The sequence below is a fragment of the Schistocerca piceifrons genome, chromosome 1 (genome assembly GCF_021461385.2).
Source record: "Schistocerca piceifrons isolate TAMUIC-IGC-003096 chromosome 1, iqSchPice1.1, whole genome shotgun sequence".
In the NCBI taxonomy this organism is placed as follows: Eukaryota; Metazoa; Arthropoda; class Insecta; order Orthoptera; family Acrididae; genus Schistocerca; species Schistocerca piceifrons.
The window spans coordinates 13,085,023-13,103,345 of NC_060138.1; the positions used below are offsets into that span (position 1 = coordinate 13,085,023).

Sequence of the window (18,323 nt, forward strand, 5' to 3'; positions counted from 1 at the left end):
ATTCATTTAACGCCTCTCGCATGGCCCTCCTCACATTACATTTCGTTTCGCGTAATTTTTGTTTGTCTGCAAGGTGTTGGCTATGTTTATGTTTGCTGTGAAGTTCCCTTTGCTTCCGCAGCAGTTTTCTAACTCGGTTGTTGTACCACGCTGGCTCTTTTCCATCTCTTACGATCTTGCTTGGCACATACTCATCTAATGCATATTGTACGATGGTTTTGAACTTTGTCCACAGATCCTCAACACTATCTGTACTTAAAACAAAACTTTTGTGTTGAGCCGTCAGGTACTCTGAAATCTGATTTTTGTCACTTTTGCTAACCAGAAAAATCTTCGTACCTTTTTTAATATTTCTATTTACGGCTGAAATCATCGCTGCAGTAACCACTTTATGATCGCTGATTCCCTGTTCTGCGTTAACTGTTTCAAATAGTTCAGGTCTGTTTGTCACTAGAAGGCCTAATATGTTATCGCCACGAGTCGGTTCTCTGTTTAACTGCTCAAGGTAGTTTTCAGATAAAGTTCTTAAAAAATTTCACTGGATTCTTTGCCCCTGCCATCCGTTATGAAAGTTTGAGTCTCCCAGTCTATATCCGGCAAATTAAAATCTCCACCCAGAACTATAACATGGTGGGCAAATCTACTCGAAATATTTTCCAAATTATCCTTCAGGTGCTCAGCCACAACAGCTGCTGAGCCAGGGGGCCTATAGAGACATCCAATTACCATGTCTGAGCCTGCTTTAACCGTGACCTTCACCCAAATTATTTCACATTTCGGATCTCCGTCAATTTCCTTCGATACTATTGCACTTCTTATCGCTTTAAGCATGCCTCCCCCTTCACTGTCCAGCCTGTCTCTGCGGTATACATTCCAATCTGAGTTTAGAATTTATTACTGTTTACATCTGGTTTCAGACAACTTTCTGTCCCTAGTACTATGTGGGCATTGTGACCGTTTATTAATCAGAGCAGTTCTGGGACATTTCTATAGATGCTCCTGCAGTTTACTATTAGCACATTAATATTGTTATTCCCTGTTGCATTTTGTCTACTTCTACCTTGCCGCATCTCAGGAGGTGTCTTGTCAGCCTAGGGAGGGAATTCTCTAACCTAAAAAACCCACATGTGCACTCCACACATACTCCGCTACCCTTGTAGCCGCTTCCTGCATGTAGTGCACGCGTGACCTATTCAGGGGGACCCTACTTTTCTCCACCCGATAGCGGAGGTCGAGAAATTTGCACCCCAGATCTCCGCAGAATCGTCTGAGCCCCTGGTTTAAGCCTTCCACTCGGCTCCAAACCAGAGGACCACTATCGGTTCTGGGAACAATACTACAAATAGCTAGCTCAGATTCCACCCCACGAGGCTTTCCGCCTTCACCAACTCCGCTAACCGCCTGTACGAACTGAGGATGACCTCTGAACCCAGACGGCAGGAGTCATTGGTGCCGACATGAGCAACAATTTGCAGTCGGGTGTACCCAGTGCTCTCTATCACTGCCGGCACGGCCTCCTCCACATCTCGGATGAGACCCCCGGCAAGCAGACAGAGTGAACACTGACCTTCTTCCACGACCTTTCCGCTATTTCCCTAAGGGGCTCCATCACCCGCCTAACGTTGGAGCTCCCAATAACTAATAAACCCCTCCCCCCATGTGCCTGCTCGGACCTTGCTGAAGGAGTGGCCACATGTCCACTCACAGGCAGAATGGGCAATGCCACACGGCCAGCCTCCACACTGACCCTCCGCCTCGTGCGCCGCAAATGCCGCTGAACCGGCCACTCCCCTTGGGAAGAGGGTGGCCCAACCGCGCCCGGTACCCGCAAAGATGTGTTGACAGAAGGGTCAGTGGGTGAAACATGTAACACCTGGGGTGTACCATGCAACGCACCAGACTCCCCACTGCCACAACACTCCAAGGCAACAGCCTGAAGACGGCTAACCGCGGCCATCAACACGTTCAGCTGTTCGCGAACACTGGCCAGCTCCTCCTGTGTCCGTACACAGCGGTCACACATCCTATCCATACTAAGAAATCAATTTACTGTAGAGAGTTAATCAACTTATAACTGGACTGCTAATTCACTAAAGGCGGCTGATAGTTGACTAAACTGTGGTTACTAGACACTTCCTGTAGAAAACAATGAAAATAGCACTACCTGTCTCTGGACTGTATTCAAAACAAACACTAGCACTACTGGCACTATGGCTGACTAAACGGACTCTCTCTGACTGTATTCAAAACAAACACAAAATTTATGGAACACTATTACTAGCACTCGACAATTAAAGCTTCCTAAAAGCAAAAACACACGGAAGAAGAAGTGATAAGTAAGAAAAATAGAGTTAATACTTAAACTAGCGTAGCTCGCTGCACAGCAGACGTGACGCAGATGGCAGTTACGATGACACTGACACTATAAGATTATTGAACGACTCATTGGGATTTTGAGTCTGACAATGCAGACACTTCTTCAATAATTCAGGATTGCCAGGTCTCTGTAAACAGGTTTTATGATATCCACAACTGCTGCTGGGATAGAATGTTTATGGCTGTATGACCTGTTTGAGTACTGGGCATTGTGGTAATTGCACCATGAACCAGATCCAGGAGGGCAAAGATGGTGTACTGGTTTATCATCAGCTGACAGTCTCTGGAAGAAGGTAGCCCATACTGCCTGCTTCATTTTCAACAAATCCTCAGTATTATTTCTAATGGCAATCTCATAATACTGTTGTAGTTCATCAATCATTTTGTCTGTCAGCCTGCTTCTTATGGTCTTACCACCTGAAAGTTTCTTGTCTCTCAAACTTTGTTTCAATTTCCTCAATCTGGTGCCCATCCTCTTCTGGACATGACCAACACATTCCATTTCTGTGATAAGCTTCTCACCATAAGGCTGAGTGGCTACTACACTGTTATATGCATTTGAGTCTGCCTAACCTAAGAACTTAGTGTAACACACTCCCCTTTAGTTTACAGATCGATTATAAATTTCAACAGCTGCACAGGCCTCCGTATGACTAGTTGTCCTTCATAATTTCTGTCACAGATATGCCCTTCTTCATTCCCTGATTTATACTTATAACAATGTTTGGTTAAAATCTGGAAATCTATTAGCTTTCCAGTATCCACACTGGTCACTGTAGCAACAGAATTCTTAGAACTGCAGCTGCGCTTCTACCAAGTGCCCCAAAAGCTACTGATATGTCAATCATACCATCGTTTATTTCAGCAGCTTCATTTGCAGCACCCTTAATTGACTCACATGCAGCAGATCTCACAGCAGCTCCAATAAATCCTGCATACTTGTCCATTTTACAAAGTGGGCGTGGCATATACATCATGACACACATTGTTTCTGCTGCAGTGTGTCCTTTGCCAATAGCTCTCAATCCATAAAACCACCTAACATTTATTTCAAAATAATTATCTTTACACTTATCAGAATTCCAAAATGAATGAGTATATTTACAACTGGCAGAATTAATGATTAGTTTCCTGGCTTGTCCATTTGATACCTCAATGTCTTCATGTAAACTAACTGGCCCTCCACATACATACAGCACACACATTCACATAACACCCCTGTTAGGATGTGTAAATGTATCAGCATATAACCTAACCTACCGTTTACATGAGTTTTGTTTTGAGATAACTGTGTTATCACTATGTTTCATTTTAATCTTCGAAGCACTAATGGGTGTTTCGCTAGATACTCATGAGTTTGCCAGTATTTCATTGTCTGTAACTTCACACACCACATGCTGAACACAATGTTTCTCTTTATTCAAAAATTTATTACCATGAAACCCACATTTCTTAAAAACACTTCATTTTGGAGTCATACTTTTTGAGAGATTTACCAGTCTATTCGTCACTTTTCCTCGGAAAAACGTTAGCACTTCGATATACAAAGCATGTTTATACTATGAAAAGATACGATACTATTTTTGACACTGCTACCAATACAAACACATAATTTAACCTTCATAACACAGCAATCCACAGCTTTCTACAGGGTGGTCCATTGATAGTGACCGGGCCAAATATCTCACGAAATAAGCATCAAATGAAAAAACTACAAAGAACAAAATTCGTCTAGCTTGAAGGGAGAAACCAGATGGCGCTATGGTTGGCCTGCTAGATGGCACTGCCATAGGTCAAACTCATATCAACTGCATTTTTTAAAAATAGGAACCCCCATTTTTTTATTAAATATTCATGTAGTACGTAAAGAAATATGAATGTTTTAGCTGGACCACTTTTTTCGCTTTGTGATAGATGGGGCTGTAATAGTCAAAAATGGTTCAAATGGCTCTGAGCACTATGGGACTTAACTTCTGAGGTCATCAGTCCCCTAGAACTTAGAACTACTTAAACCTAACTAACTTAAGGACATCACACACATCCATGCCCGAGGCAGGATTCGAACCTGCGACCGTAGCGGTCACGCGTTTCCAGACTGTAGCGCCTAGCACCGCTCGGCCACTCTGGCCAGCTGCTGTAATAGTCACAAACATGTAAGTATGTGGTATCACATAACATTCCACCAGTGCGGACGGTATTCGCTTCATGATACATTACCTGTGTTAAAATGGACCGTTTACCAGTTGCGGAAATGGTCGATATCGTGTTGATGTATGGCTATTGTGATCAAAATGCCCAAGGGGCGTGTGCTATGTATGCTGCTTGGTATCCTGGACGACATCATCGAAGTGTCCGGACCATTCGCCGGATAGTTACATTATTTAAGGAAACAGGAAGTGTCCAGCCACATGTGTAACACCAACCACGACCTGCAACAAATGATGATGCCCTAGTAGGTGTTTTAGCTGCTGGGGCTACATCAACATCGATTGCACCCGTACCATATTTCTATGCACCAGGAATTGCATGGCGATGACTTTGAACGTCATGTACAGTTCTGCCACAGGGCACAAGAGAAATTACGGGACGATGAAAGATTTTTTGCATGCGTTCTATTTAGCGATGAAGCATCATTCACCAACAGCAGTAACGTAAACCGCCATAATATGCACTATTGGCCAACGGAAAATCTACGATGGCAGCGACAAGTGGAACAGCAGCGACCTTGGCAGGTTAATGTATGGTGTGGCATTAAGGGAGGAAGGATAATTGGCCCCCATTTTATCGATGGCAATCTAAATGGTGCAATGTATGCTGATTTCCTGCGTAATGTTCTACCAATGTTACTACAAGATGTTTCACTGCATGACAGAATGGCGATGTACTTCCAACATGATGGATGTCCGGCACATAGTTTGCGTGCGGTTGAAGCAGTATTGAATAGCATATTTCATGACAGGTGGATTGGTCATCAAAGCACCATACCATGGCTCGCACATTCACCGGATCTGATGTCCCCAGATTTCTTTCTGTGGGGAAAGTTGAAGGATATTTGCTATTGTGATCCACCGACAATGCCTGACAACATGCGTCAGTGCATTGTCAATGCATGTGCGAACATTACGGAAGGCGAACTACTCACTGTTGAGAGGAATATCATTACACGTATTGCCAAAGGCATTGAGGTTGACAGACATCATTTTGAGCATTTATTGCATTAATGTGGTATTTACAGGTAATCACGCCGTAACAGCATGCGTTCTTAGAAATGATAAGTTCACAAAGGTACATGTATCACATTGGAACAACCGAAATAAAATGTTCAAATGTACCTACATTCTGTATTTTAATTTAAAAAACCTACCTGTTACCAACTGTTCGTCTAAAATTATGAGACTATTACAGCGTCATCTATCACAAAGCGAAGAAAGTGGTCCAACTAAAACATTCATATTTCTTTACGTATTACACGAATATGTAATAAAAAATGGGGTTCCTATTTTAAAAAACACAGTTGATATCAGTTTGATCTATGGCAGCGCCTTATAGCAGGCCAACCATTGCGCCAGCTGGTTTCCCCTTTCGAGCTAGACAAATTTCGTTCTTTGTAGTTTTTTCGTTTGACACTTATTTCGTGAGATATTTGGCCCGGTCACGATCAATGGACTACCCTGTATATAAAAAATTACCGATTTTATTAGGTCTTGAAGTAATGCATGTAAAAATTTTAACATTTTCAACTGGTGTAGATTATATTTTAGAAAATAAAATAAAATACTTCCCACGCAAGTTTATAAGTAATATACATATCATTTTATTTGGAAAATTGCAAATTTTATAATCAGATAAAAACCCAAAAAAAAGAACAAGAATGTTTTCCCCTTCTAACTCCCCTTAAAGTTACGGAAATGTGCAAGCTTTCGGAGCCAGTGGCTTCTTCTTCTGGCAGAAACAATGAAGGGGAAGGAAAAGGGAAGAAAGAAAAGGATTGTCAAGGTTTAGCAAATGGGGAGAGTTGCAGAAAAGCTGCAGAGAAACCCAGGCCAGGACAGACTTATTCAATGGGATGAGAAATATGTAACTAAACCAGTCCATCTCTCATACCACCAGCAGATGTGAAGTATTCTTGTGATTGGTAGTAAGTCATAAACATTAAATTATTTTCAATGTATGTTCATATGTAATACTGCACGTACCTTTGAGGTATCATTGGGCCCATTGGGAAGAGGATCAAAATCAGGCCACTGCTTTCTAATTATTTGGAGCATTTCACTAAATGAGACCATCTTCCCATCATTCCATTTGTTGCCGCTGAAAGGCATGTACTCGATAAATCTTACATCAACATTTTACTCTTTTCTTAACTCCACAAAACTGCACACTTCATCTTCATTAAAATCTCGCATTACAACACAATTTATCTGTGGAAGAAAGACACCACTAAAAACTTGGTATCAGATAAAGCTTGGTTTAAACAGAGTTTGAAAGACTCATCCTACTCTATAGATGAATATCTTAACAATGGCTGTTAGGCCAGCTTAAATAAGAATGTCTGTTAGATTTCAGTTCTGAGAGCACTTTGTCATAACAGTCAAGATTATGTACTTTCTGTTTGATAAATTTATTAATAGTGCATAACAATGTTTCAGTCTGACAGCGTATCAATTCTGAAAATATTAGCTGTTCCAGTTTGTATTGTATTCACCTAGTTTGACAATCTCCTGACAAATGATCAGGGTATTCAAATGTTTTATGTTTTTTATGTTATACTTTCTGGCATGTTACTCACCCATGAGAATCATCTCATGTTTTGGGTCTTGGAACAAAAGCTGAATCTAATCTAATCTAACCTACAAAATAATGATTCTACAAGTCTGTTGTTATATTTGTATACCTCACTGATTCTGTTAAATTAATCTTTTTCTCTCTTTTTAGAGAATGTGGGAATTTATCTTAGCATGCCAAGCTGTTAACCTTCTTAACAATTTATGAAAATTAAACTACATACATCTCCAATCTTTTTCCCCACTCCAACGCACACATCTTTTGCTGAAGGTATTATTTTAACTATTACATTAAATTATGAAGCTTTCTTGAAACTGTGCTGCCATTTGTGAAACAAAGTTAAAAGTGTGCTCAAGATAAAAGGTCTTCACAAAAGGAGCATTTAGTATCTGTGCAGGTGGTAACACTGACAGCCTTCATATAAACAAGCCCAAATGGTAGAACATCCTTATTTACACATACACGCAATGGCAGAAAAAAGGAAAAGAGCACACCTTTCATTCAAGCATTGAATATATAAACTGATGAGACAAAACACTATGACCTCCTGTTTGATAATGTGTTTGTCCACTGTTGGAACACAATACAGCAGTGATTTTGTGTGGGACAAGTTCAACAAATTTCAGGTATGTTCCCAGCATTATGTGAGGTATGTTCCCAGCATTATGCAGCACCGCATGTCTAAGCACAGGTCATGTAATTCCCATAAATTGGAGATCAGTGGTTTCTGGGTGCAGAACTAGTATCTGATAGCATCGCAGATGTATTCCATCAGATTCAGAAGGGGTGAATTTGATTCTGGCCTCATGACACTGAAAGTCATATTGTTGAAACATGTCACCTTCATTAGGGACAGGGTGCGGACAGTGCACAATAATGTTCACACAGAACAAAGCTGTTATGGAGCCTTCAGTTACTACCACAGGACCCACAGAAGACCAGGTGAATGTCCTCCATAGCATAATATTGCTCCCACTGGCCTACGTCTGTAGCAAAGTGCACCTTTCAAGCACCAATTCACTCTGTTGACAGTGTATGTGCACAAAACCGTCAAGCAGGTGTAATGCGAAACATGAATGATTCAACCAGATGACACATTTCTATTGATTCACTGCCCAATCTCAATGCTCCTGAGCCACAGAAATTGTAATTCAACAGTGTTGTCAACATGGGAACATACAGGGGTTGACTACAGCAGAGCCCTATGTTTAACAGTGTGCAATGAATGGTGTGCTCTGAAATACTCGTGCTTCCACCAACACTGTGTCATCAGACCTGCCACAGTAATTAGCTTCCTCAGCCGAATGTCATCTTTTTCAAAGGAACCCTCCCAGCATTTGTCTTAAATCATTTAGGGAAATCAAGGAAAACCCAAATTTTGATGGCCCGATGGGACTCGGGTCCGTTGTCCTCTCGAAGGCAAGTCCACTGTCTGACCACTGTGGTGGCATGACCTAGTCTTAATTAAGCCAGAAAATCCTGGGAAATGCTGACATACTTATTGATTTAAGATATAACAATTTAAAACAATCCTTTCATGAATTTCACTACAATTTTCTGCTCTTTTGAAAAAAAATTCTTTTGACTGTTTTGATGTTGTTTAGTATGTTTAAATAATGATGGCAGTCTCTATAAAAGGGCAGTTTGACTTTTAAGTTTAGTTATACTGTTTTAAACTACATCCTTCATCTATTTGTGCACCCAGAAGTGCTATAGGATATAACTTGAAGACTATGGTGAGGTGGTGGGGGACAGTCATGTGTTGAGAAGGAGGTGCTGCCAGAAATGAAGTGTGACACTGCATACAGGGAGAATAAAAATACTCTATTCCATATTCATTTACAATCTAACTCTGGCCCCCATATGGTTTTACTTTTCTCCAATAAGAAAAAAAGAAATTGTCAGTAACTGTCTTTATAAGGTCTTAAAAGGAAACAAACAATAGAAAATCTAGGCTGGAATAATGACCATATTATAAAAAAGATACATTGCTATTTACTGTATACAGGAGATGTTAGGTCACAGACAAGCACAACAAAAAGACTACTAAACACGTAAGCTTTCGATCAGAAAGTCTTCTTCCAAAGTGGACAAAACACACACACTCACACACATACACACACACACACACACACACACACACACACACACACACACACACACACACACACACACACACATATACACACACACACACGACCGTTGTTTCTCCCATGATGCGCAGTTGCTCCCAGTCTGGCCCTAGCAGCCAGAGACAGTGGTCATGTATGTGTGATCTGCATTTGCGCGCATATGTGTGTTTGTGTGTGTGTGTGTGTGTGTGTGTGTGTGTGTGTGTGTGGGAAAGGGGGGGGGGGGGTTTGCACCAAAAGCTTACGTTTTTTTTTTTTTCTTTGCCCCCCCCCTGCCTGCAACACAACATCTACACTATACAGTGAGTGCCAATCCATCCTTTTCATAATACTGTCATTACCACCTTGCCAAGAGGCATATTGTGGAGTAATCCGAAGGGCTCTACTAATTTGTACAAGAGGAAGGAGAGCACAATCTCAATGTAAGTTTTTAGAAAACTGGTATGTGCATTACTTCTGCAAACCTTTCAGAAAGGACATGGTATGCATTTCATTCAGCAAGATGAGTAATAAACAATATTAGCAATACTGCATCAAACTTGTTCACTTTCATCTTTGGATTAAACATTCGATTTCAGAGAGTACAGAATTTGGCAGAATCAAATTTTGGGGATATGTGGAACTGGGACAATGGCATATTTTTTACCCATTCAACAAACTAAGCACTGCTGATTGCTACTTTTATTGTGTCTGCTGCTGCAATGCATATATGAAACTGTAAGTGCAGCATCTATGATGGAATGAAATGTTATACAAATGAAACAAACAGGCACAGTGAAATAGAGTAGTATGGCTCATCATTTCGGTCTCACAGATTAGCAGGTGTTGACTTGAAAGATAATACTTAAGAAGTTGAATCCAAAGGAGAGGATGTACCGTATTTACTCAAATCTAAGCTGCTCTTTTTTTCCGGTTTTTGTAATCCAAAAAACTGCCTCCGGCTTAGAATCGAGTGAAAAGCAAGTGGAAGTTCTGAAAAATGTCGGTAGGTGCTGCCACAACTAACTTCTGCCGTCGAATATATTTAGCGCTACAGCCGTGTACCGCAAGTCTCTAGAGGAACGGAGGGTTCCAAATGATTGGAAAAGAGCACAGATAGTCCCAGTCTTCAAGAAGGGTCGTCGAGCAGATGCGCAAAACTATAGACCTATATCTCTTACATCGATCTCTTGTAGAATTTTAGAACATGTTTTTTGCTCACGTATCATGTCATTTCTGGAAACCCAGAATCTACTATGTAGGAATCAACATGGATTCCGGAAACAGCAATCGTGTGAGACCCAACTCGCCTTATTTGTTCATGAGACCCAGAAAATATTAGATACAGGCTCCCAGGTAGATGCTATTTTTCTTGACTTCCGGAAGGCGTTCGATACAGTTCTGCACTGTCGCCTGATAAACAAAATAAGAGCCTACGGAATATCAGACCAGCTGTGTGGCTGGATTGAAGAGTTTTTAGCAAACAGAACACAGCATGTTGTTATCAATGGAGAAACATCTACAGACGTTAAAGTAACCTCTGGCGTGCCACAGGCGAGTGTTATGGGACCATTGCTTTTCACAATATATATAAATAACTTAGTAGATAGTGTCGGAAGTTCCATGCGGCTTTTCGCGGATGATGCTGTAGTATACAGAGAAGTTGCAGCATTAGAAAATTGTAGTGAAATGCAGGAAGATCTGCAGCGGATAGGCACTTGGTGCAGGGAGTGGCAACTGACCCTTAACATAGACAAATGTAATGTATTGCGAATACATAGAAAGAAGGATCCTTTATTGTATGATTATATGATAGCGGAACAAACACTGGTAGCAGTTACTTCTGTAAAATATCTGGGAGTATGCGTGCGGAACGATTTGAAGTGGAATGATCATATAAAATTAATTGTTGGTAAGGCGGGTACCAGGTTGAGATTCATTGGGAGAGTGCTTAGAAAATGTAGTCCATCAACAAAGGAGGTGGCTTACAAAACACTCGTTCGACCTATACTTGAGTATTGCTCATCAGTGTGGGATCCGTACCAGATCGGTCTGACGGAGGAGATAGAGAAGATCCAAAGAAGAGCGGCGCGTTTCGTCACAGGGTTATTTGGTAACCGTGATAGCGTTACGGAGATGTTTAATAAACTCAAGTGGCAGACTCTGCAAGAGAGGCGCTCTGCATCGCGGTGTAGCTTGCTCGCCAGGTTTCGAGAGGGTGCGTTTCTGGATGAGGTATCGAATATATTGCTTCCCCCTACTTATACCTCCTGAGGAGATCATGAATGTAAAATTAGAGAGATTAGAGCGCGCACGGAGGCTTTCAGACAGTCGTTCTTCCCGCGAACCATACGCGACTGGAACAGGAAAGGGAGGTAATGACAGTGGCACGTAAAGTGCCCTCCGCCACACACCGTTGGGTGGCTTGCGGAGTATCAATGTAGATGTAGATGTAGATGTACACAGGCATGCTTCATAGGCACAAAGATAAATACTGGCGCCAAAACCTCTGCGTCAGTAAATAAATTTTAAAAAAAGGTGGAAGACAATTTTCATACATTATCCAACGAAGTAAATACAAATTCCGTATTGTTCATCTTCGAATGTAGCAGAACTTCAATGTATTACGAAAATCCGACTGGCAAGACTGTTTGGGATGTTTGTCAATATGGCCAACTCTACGTTCTGAATTTTTTCCTACCTGTGAGAAGAGATGGTTGCTAATAGGAACCTGATGAAATGTGAATCACATGCAGTATTCTCTTCATCATAAGAGTAATACGAATATAAACATTTTGCCACGTATTCTTTCGTGTTTGCTGCTATCTTATTTAAATCCTGTCTGCCTAATAAACTACGAAACTAGAGTGAGACAACAGCAAACGCGGAAGAATATACGTATCGTGTCATGTTTATATTCGTATTATTCTTATGCCTAATAGTGATATAGTCAGAAATGAAGCACCGCAACTGACTAGATTTTTAAATCTAAGATGACTCTAATTTCTGTGCAGAATTTGATGTACTAAAGAAGCGACCGCAAAGATTTTCAAATGGAGAAAAATTTTCGCCTAACTCTCGTTCAGAACATGTTCTATCATACGCAGTCTATTATTTGGTTCTTGTTGATCATTATCAAAGAAAGCAGCAGTGTAAGTAACAAGAAATAGTAGTCTCTTGCCATTGTTCCGCTAATGAGATGATTTCTCTCTCTCTCTCTCTTTTTTTTTTTTTTTTTTTTTTTTTTTAATTGTAAGCGGCGGTAGCATGCACAAAACCAAGCCATGCCGCGAGCGACGACAGGCCGCAAACACGCACTATCAGAATGCGACAAACAATGCATGACACAGTACAGTAATGCATTTTCAGCTTAGAGTGACATAAACGCCTATAACAAGGAAAACGGCACTTATCAGATCAAAGCAAAATAAGTAATCGATTCAAACCAGACGAAGCACGTGAAAAAGGAAGGGTACCAGTATAAATACGGAGGAGCGCCTGACGCATAGCAAAGGCTACCTGGTAAAGCTTAACTGCTAAGCTTGCGACTCGAACCAAACTACTGTAGCTGTATTGTCAATCATTCGACCTAAGTTGTGTCTCATATTACAATGGACCGACTTTGTTTCGATTTGGAGGTGCGGCCTAAAACTTTTCTCTCCCCTTGAACTTCGAGTCTCAAATTTCAGGTGCAGCTTAGATTCAGGAATTTTTTTTTTTCCTTCCTTTATTTCGAGTCTCATTTTTCAGGTTTGAGTGCGGCTTAGATTTGAGTAAATACGGTAGGTGGTATTTCAACTAATTCTAACTATGAAATAAAACAAAGTACAGCAGGGAGCTCTGACGAATCAAAGAGCAGCGATGAAGATTCTGATGAATAGTAAAGTATGAGTTAAGAAATAAGATGCTACTGAGATCGTAAATTTTTGTTGTGTTGATGAATCTGTTAACAAACATATTCAAAAATGCACTGAAACATTGGCACATGTAGTGTTGGGAGGTGATAAACTGTCATTACTGTTAGAGGAGCTACGTATTTCTTGCTGTTCTACTCCTACATGACACTGTATCTGAAGGTATAGAATGAATCTTCACTGGCTAGAGAAATGGGTAACACAATTTTACAAGTCTCTGCTGTCATGTAATCTCTTCAGGGAAATCATGACTGTACTAAGATTCGGTTTGTGGTTGACAAGGTCAGAGTCATTAAGAAATGCAAGGCAGCTACCATGTCAGTCCTAGAAGAGAGAGACGTAGCAAACTGTCAAAGCATGTTCATTCCCGGTCCATATGTTTGTGGTGATGTACTAACCAAGTAATACTGATGTGTGATCCAAGTCACACAAATATGGTTTTAATAATAACCTCCGAACAATATGCCTCTAAGGACTCAACAAGACACAGAACACTGATGTGCACATTACAAACTAGAATCACACAGAGAGTCAGTCAGCACTGTTCCATACTTATATATGTGCGAGTCGCCAGCAGATGGCACGGCAGGGACCGCACTGCACGCTTGGCTCCCAGAGACGGAATCCAGCAGCCAGCCTGCAATGATCAGTCGGTGACCAATTTAAAGACGCATGTACGGCAACACAACTCTCGGTGCACTCACACAGACACGTACTAGTAGCACGATACAGCAGTGATGAGTAGTAGTACCCCTCCTGTCTTGCGCGCCTTTTATCTGGCTCTACAATTTACTTTCCTGGACCCACACAAATGCCTGATCCTCCTAATTCAATTTGCTCTGCAGACTATTTAAAATTCATAAAGAAAAAGGAGCCACAATTGCACTTTGTGTGCCAGTTACTTTCCAATACATTGGCACCAGCTGATCTTATTTAAGAATACTCAACTTTCGTAGCCATACTTACAGCACATCCTTTGCTTCCTGGCCTAAATCCAAGTTAACTCCCAGCCCCCCTCCCCCCCCCCCCCCCACACACACACGCCCCTCAACCCCTCTCCCCCCCCTCCGAATCAGCTAGTTGTGTGCTGTTATCTCACGTCACACCCTAGTCTATGAGTGCCCAGCTGTCTGTCGCCTGACTCCTCTACCTGCACCCCTAGCTAGCCCACAGACGGCTCCCCACTCTCCCACGAGCCACTAAATGCTTCCCTCCAAACCCCTCCCATCTCTCTCCATCTCTCACATTGCCTCAACCCACCCCATCCTACCCCACTCTAAAGCCCCACCTCGCTCCAGAACACTCACCGTGGGCCAGTAAAGAGCTGGCAGTTGAGCGACCACAACATAAGGAGACATGCGCATGTGAGTGAGTGTGTGTGTGTGTGTGTGTGTGTGTGTGCGCGCATGTTTTCCCTACAGCTATAAAAAGAAAGTGCATTCTGGAAGCTCGCCAAGCAACGTACCTTTTAGTTAGGAAGGTAGAAGATGAGGTACTGGTGGAAGTAAAGCTGTGAGGAAGGGTCGTGAGTCATGCATGGATAGCTCAGATGGTAGAGCACTTGCCCACGAAAGGCAAAGGTCCCAAGTTTGACTCTTGGTCCGGCACACAGTTTTAATCTGCCACGAAGTTTCATATCAGTGCACACTCCACTGCACAGTGAAAATCTCATTCTACATACCTTTTGTTCATGTGCCTATCGATGAGACAGTGCTTCTGCCTTTTGGTGAGCCATCTCCTTTATTCCTAAATAATTCATAATTTTCAACAGAAACTTTCCGTACGTTATTATTGCATCCTACATTACAATATGCAATTTCCACAATATGTGGTCATCTGTGAATATAATGGGGGTAACAACTGTAGGAGAATAAAAACTGACTGCAGTAGGCAAGTTCAAGTTATTGTACGCTGCAGTAGTTATGCAGAGGTGAAGAGGGTCACACAGGATAGGCTAGCATGGGCAACTCCATGAAACCAATCTTCAGATGGAAGATCACAACAATAAAAACATTTGATTGAGCATACACCAGACTCCAAACAGCGTACACAACCTGTATGCTCAGAAACACAGAAAATCATATTGGTTCCATCAGCAGGAAACTTCAGCCCATAATTGTTATGGAACACTGCGGTGATTTTGTTCATTAATAAAAACCAAAACTGGGGAGTAATAAGAGAGTATTGTTGTAACATCTTATCAACCTGGTTATCTAAATACATATTAAGAAGAATGGTAAAGTGTTATTTTAAAGCGCCACGAAAGTATTTGAGCAATGTATAAAATTAGAGAATCAGTGCATAATATTGAAAGCCTATCTACATTATCTATATCTGCATGACTAGTCTGTAATTCACAATTAAATGCTGGCAGAGGGTTCAGAGAACCACCCTCAACCTATTTATCTACCATTACACTCCCCTACAGCATTTGAGGAAAAACAAACACTTCAATATTTCCGTACAAGCTCTGATTTCTCTTATTTTATTACAATGATCATTTCTCCCTATGTAACAGGGCTCTAACAAAATATTTTCACATTCGGAGGAGAATGTTAATGATTGAAATTTTAAGAACCTGCTCCAGCAAAATGCTTTTGCTTTAATGACTGCCACTCCAATTCACATGCGATATCTGTGGCATGCACTTTCGTGTTTCCCAATAATACAAAATGAGCTGCCCTTCTTTGAACTTTTAAATGATGTCCTCTGTCAGTCCTACCTGGTAAGGGTCCCACACCATGCAGAATACTCCAAAAGAGGACAGACAAGTATAGTTGTAGATAGTCTCTTTAGTAATCCTAATCTTCTAAATGTTTTACTATTAAATCACAGTCTTTTGTTTGCTTTCCCACCGCATTATCTATGTGAGCATTTCAATTTAACTTATTTGTAAATGTAATTCCTAAGTATTCAGTAGACTTCACAGACTTTAGATCTGCGTGAATTATCATGTAACCAAAATTTAGTAGATGCCTTTTACTACTCATGCGGATGACATAACAATTTTTATTATTTAAGGTCAGTTACCACTTTTTGCATCATATGGATAGGTAGCCTAAATCATTTTCCAGTTCATTTTGATCATCTGATCACTTTACAAGACAGTAAATGATTTGCAAGACTGTAAATGATAGCATCATCTAAGAGGACTGCTCCGATTCTCTCTTAAATTCTTAATGTAGATCGGCAACAGCAGGTGGTCTATAACACTTCCTTGAGGAATGTCAGATATCACTTCTGTTTTACTTGACGATTTTCCATCAATTACTATGAACTGTGACCTTTCTGACAGGAAACCACACATCCAGTTGCACAACTGAGACAATACACCATATGATTAGAAAATGCTTGTGAGGAACTGTTTCAAAAAGTCATCTGGAAATCTACAAATATGGAATCAATTTGAGATCCCCAGTCGACAGCACTTATTACTTTGTGTGACTAAAGAGCTAGCTGTGTTTTAAAAGGTGGTTATTTCTGATCTATCTTGGCTATTTATCAATGAATCATTATCTTTGAGATAATTCATAATATTGAAACACAATATATGTTCCAAAATCCTAATGCAAATCAACATTAGTGATATGAGTCTGTTATTTAGTAGGTTATTCCTCTTTTCTTTCTTGAGCATTGGTGTGACCTGAGCAACTTTTCAGTCTCTAGGTATGGATCTTTATCAAATGAGCGGCTATATATGATTTCTAATGGAGCTATTGTATCAGCATTCTCTGAAAGAAACATAACTGCTTTATTACACTGAGGAGAGCTACTACTAAGTTACTCACAGTTGCAGTTGCTCTTGATTTGAATACTGCAATATTTACTTTGTTGTCTTTGGTGAAGAAATTTCAGAAATCCGTGTTTAGTAACCCTGCTTTAGTAGCACTGTCATCAGTAACATTACCACAGCTATTGCGCAGTGAAGGTATTGGTTGTGTCTTGCCATTGGTGTACTACACATGCAACCAGAACCTCTTTGGATTTTCTTCCAGATTTCAAAACGAAGTTTCACTATGGGAACTATTAAACACATCTTGCACTGAAACCCACCCTAAGTTTCGAGCTTCAGTAAAACATCACTAATCTTGGAGATTTTGCATTCTTTTAAACTTTGACATGCTTTTTTTCATTGCTTCTGCAGCTGAGTTTTGACATATTTTGTGCACCACCCTTTTAATTTATTTGGTATCCTTTCAATTTATTTGGTATATATATCTTAATTGATGTCGATACTATTTCTCTGAATTTAAACCATGTCTGGTCTACACTTACATAGTCAGACTTGAAGGAGTAGAGACTTAGTAGAGACCGTCTCCTTGGAAGGCATCAAGTTAATTTTTATCTGCTTTCTCATTAAATGCCCTATTGTGTACGGCTGAAAATTAATAGAGATAAGGCAAACAGAATGTGTGAAGTAAGTGGAAATTACTCATCTCTTCCCCGATTACAGTGCAATAGAAGATACTACAAGATGTTGACAGATTTCCATATCTCGGTAGCTTTATATGTAATAATGAGGTCACAGATGCAGAAATCACCAGCAGAACTGGAAAATCAGTCCATATGGCAATTAGGTCTGTAATATGTCAACAAAGCTTTGACTGTACTCCTTTATCGTTTATATGTGTGAGACTTGGAAAATGTCAGTAAAATCAGCACACAGTCTCCATATTTTTCACCAACAATGCTAGAGATGAATTCTGAAGATGTTAACCCAACCAAGTTACAAACGATGAAGTGCTGAGAATACGACGTCTAGACAGCCTGCACAAAATTATTGTTGAAAGAAGACTGAAGATTGCAGGTTATGTTCTACGCATGTAAGGTGGAAGAATCCCAAAATCAACACTGTTGTGGAAATCAATGGACAGATACAGATGTACAGGAAGACCTTTTAACACCTGGAACTTTTGCAATGAATCTTCAATGCATGGACACAAACTTGGAGGAAGGTGAGAACGTGGCAGCTGATCGAGTGAACTAGTGGAAACCAGTTCCTTGTATGGTACACAGCAAATCTGAGTAAGTTAGTAAGTAAGTAAGTAAGTAAGTAAAGTAAGTACAACTGGGGATTTTGCAAAACTGTTGGATGATCGATATTATTGTCTATATTTGACACTGTTGGACTTCTACC

General features: G+C 40.7%; 1 pseudogene; it reads right to left on the minus strand.

The window, feature by feature from the left end:
• The window catches only part of LOC124805259, a 70,953-nt pseudogene that overhangs the window by 33,302 nt on the left and 19,328 nt on the right, over window positions 1–18,323 (minus strand).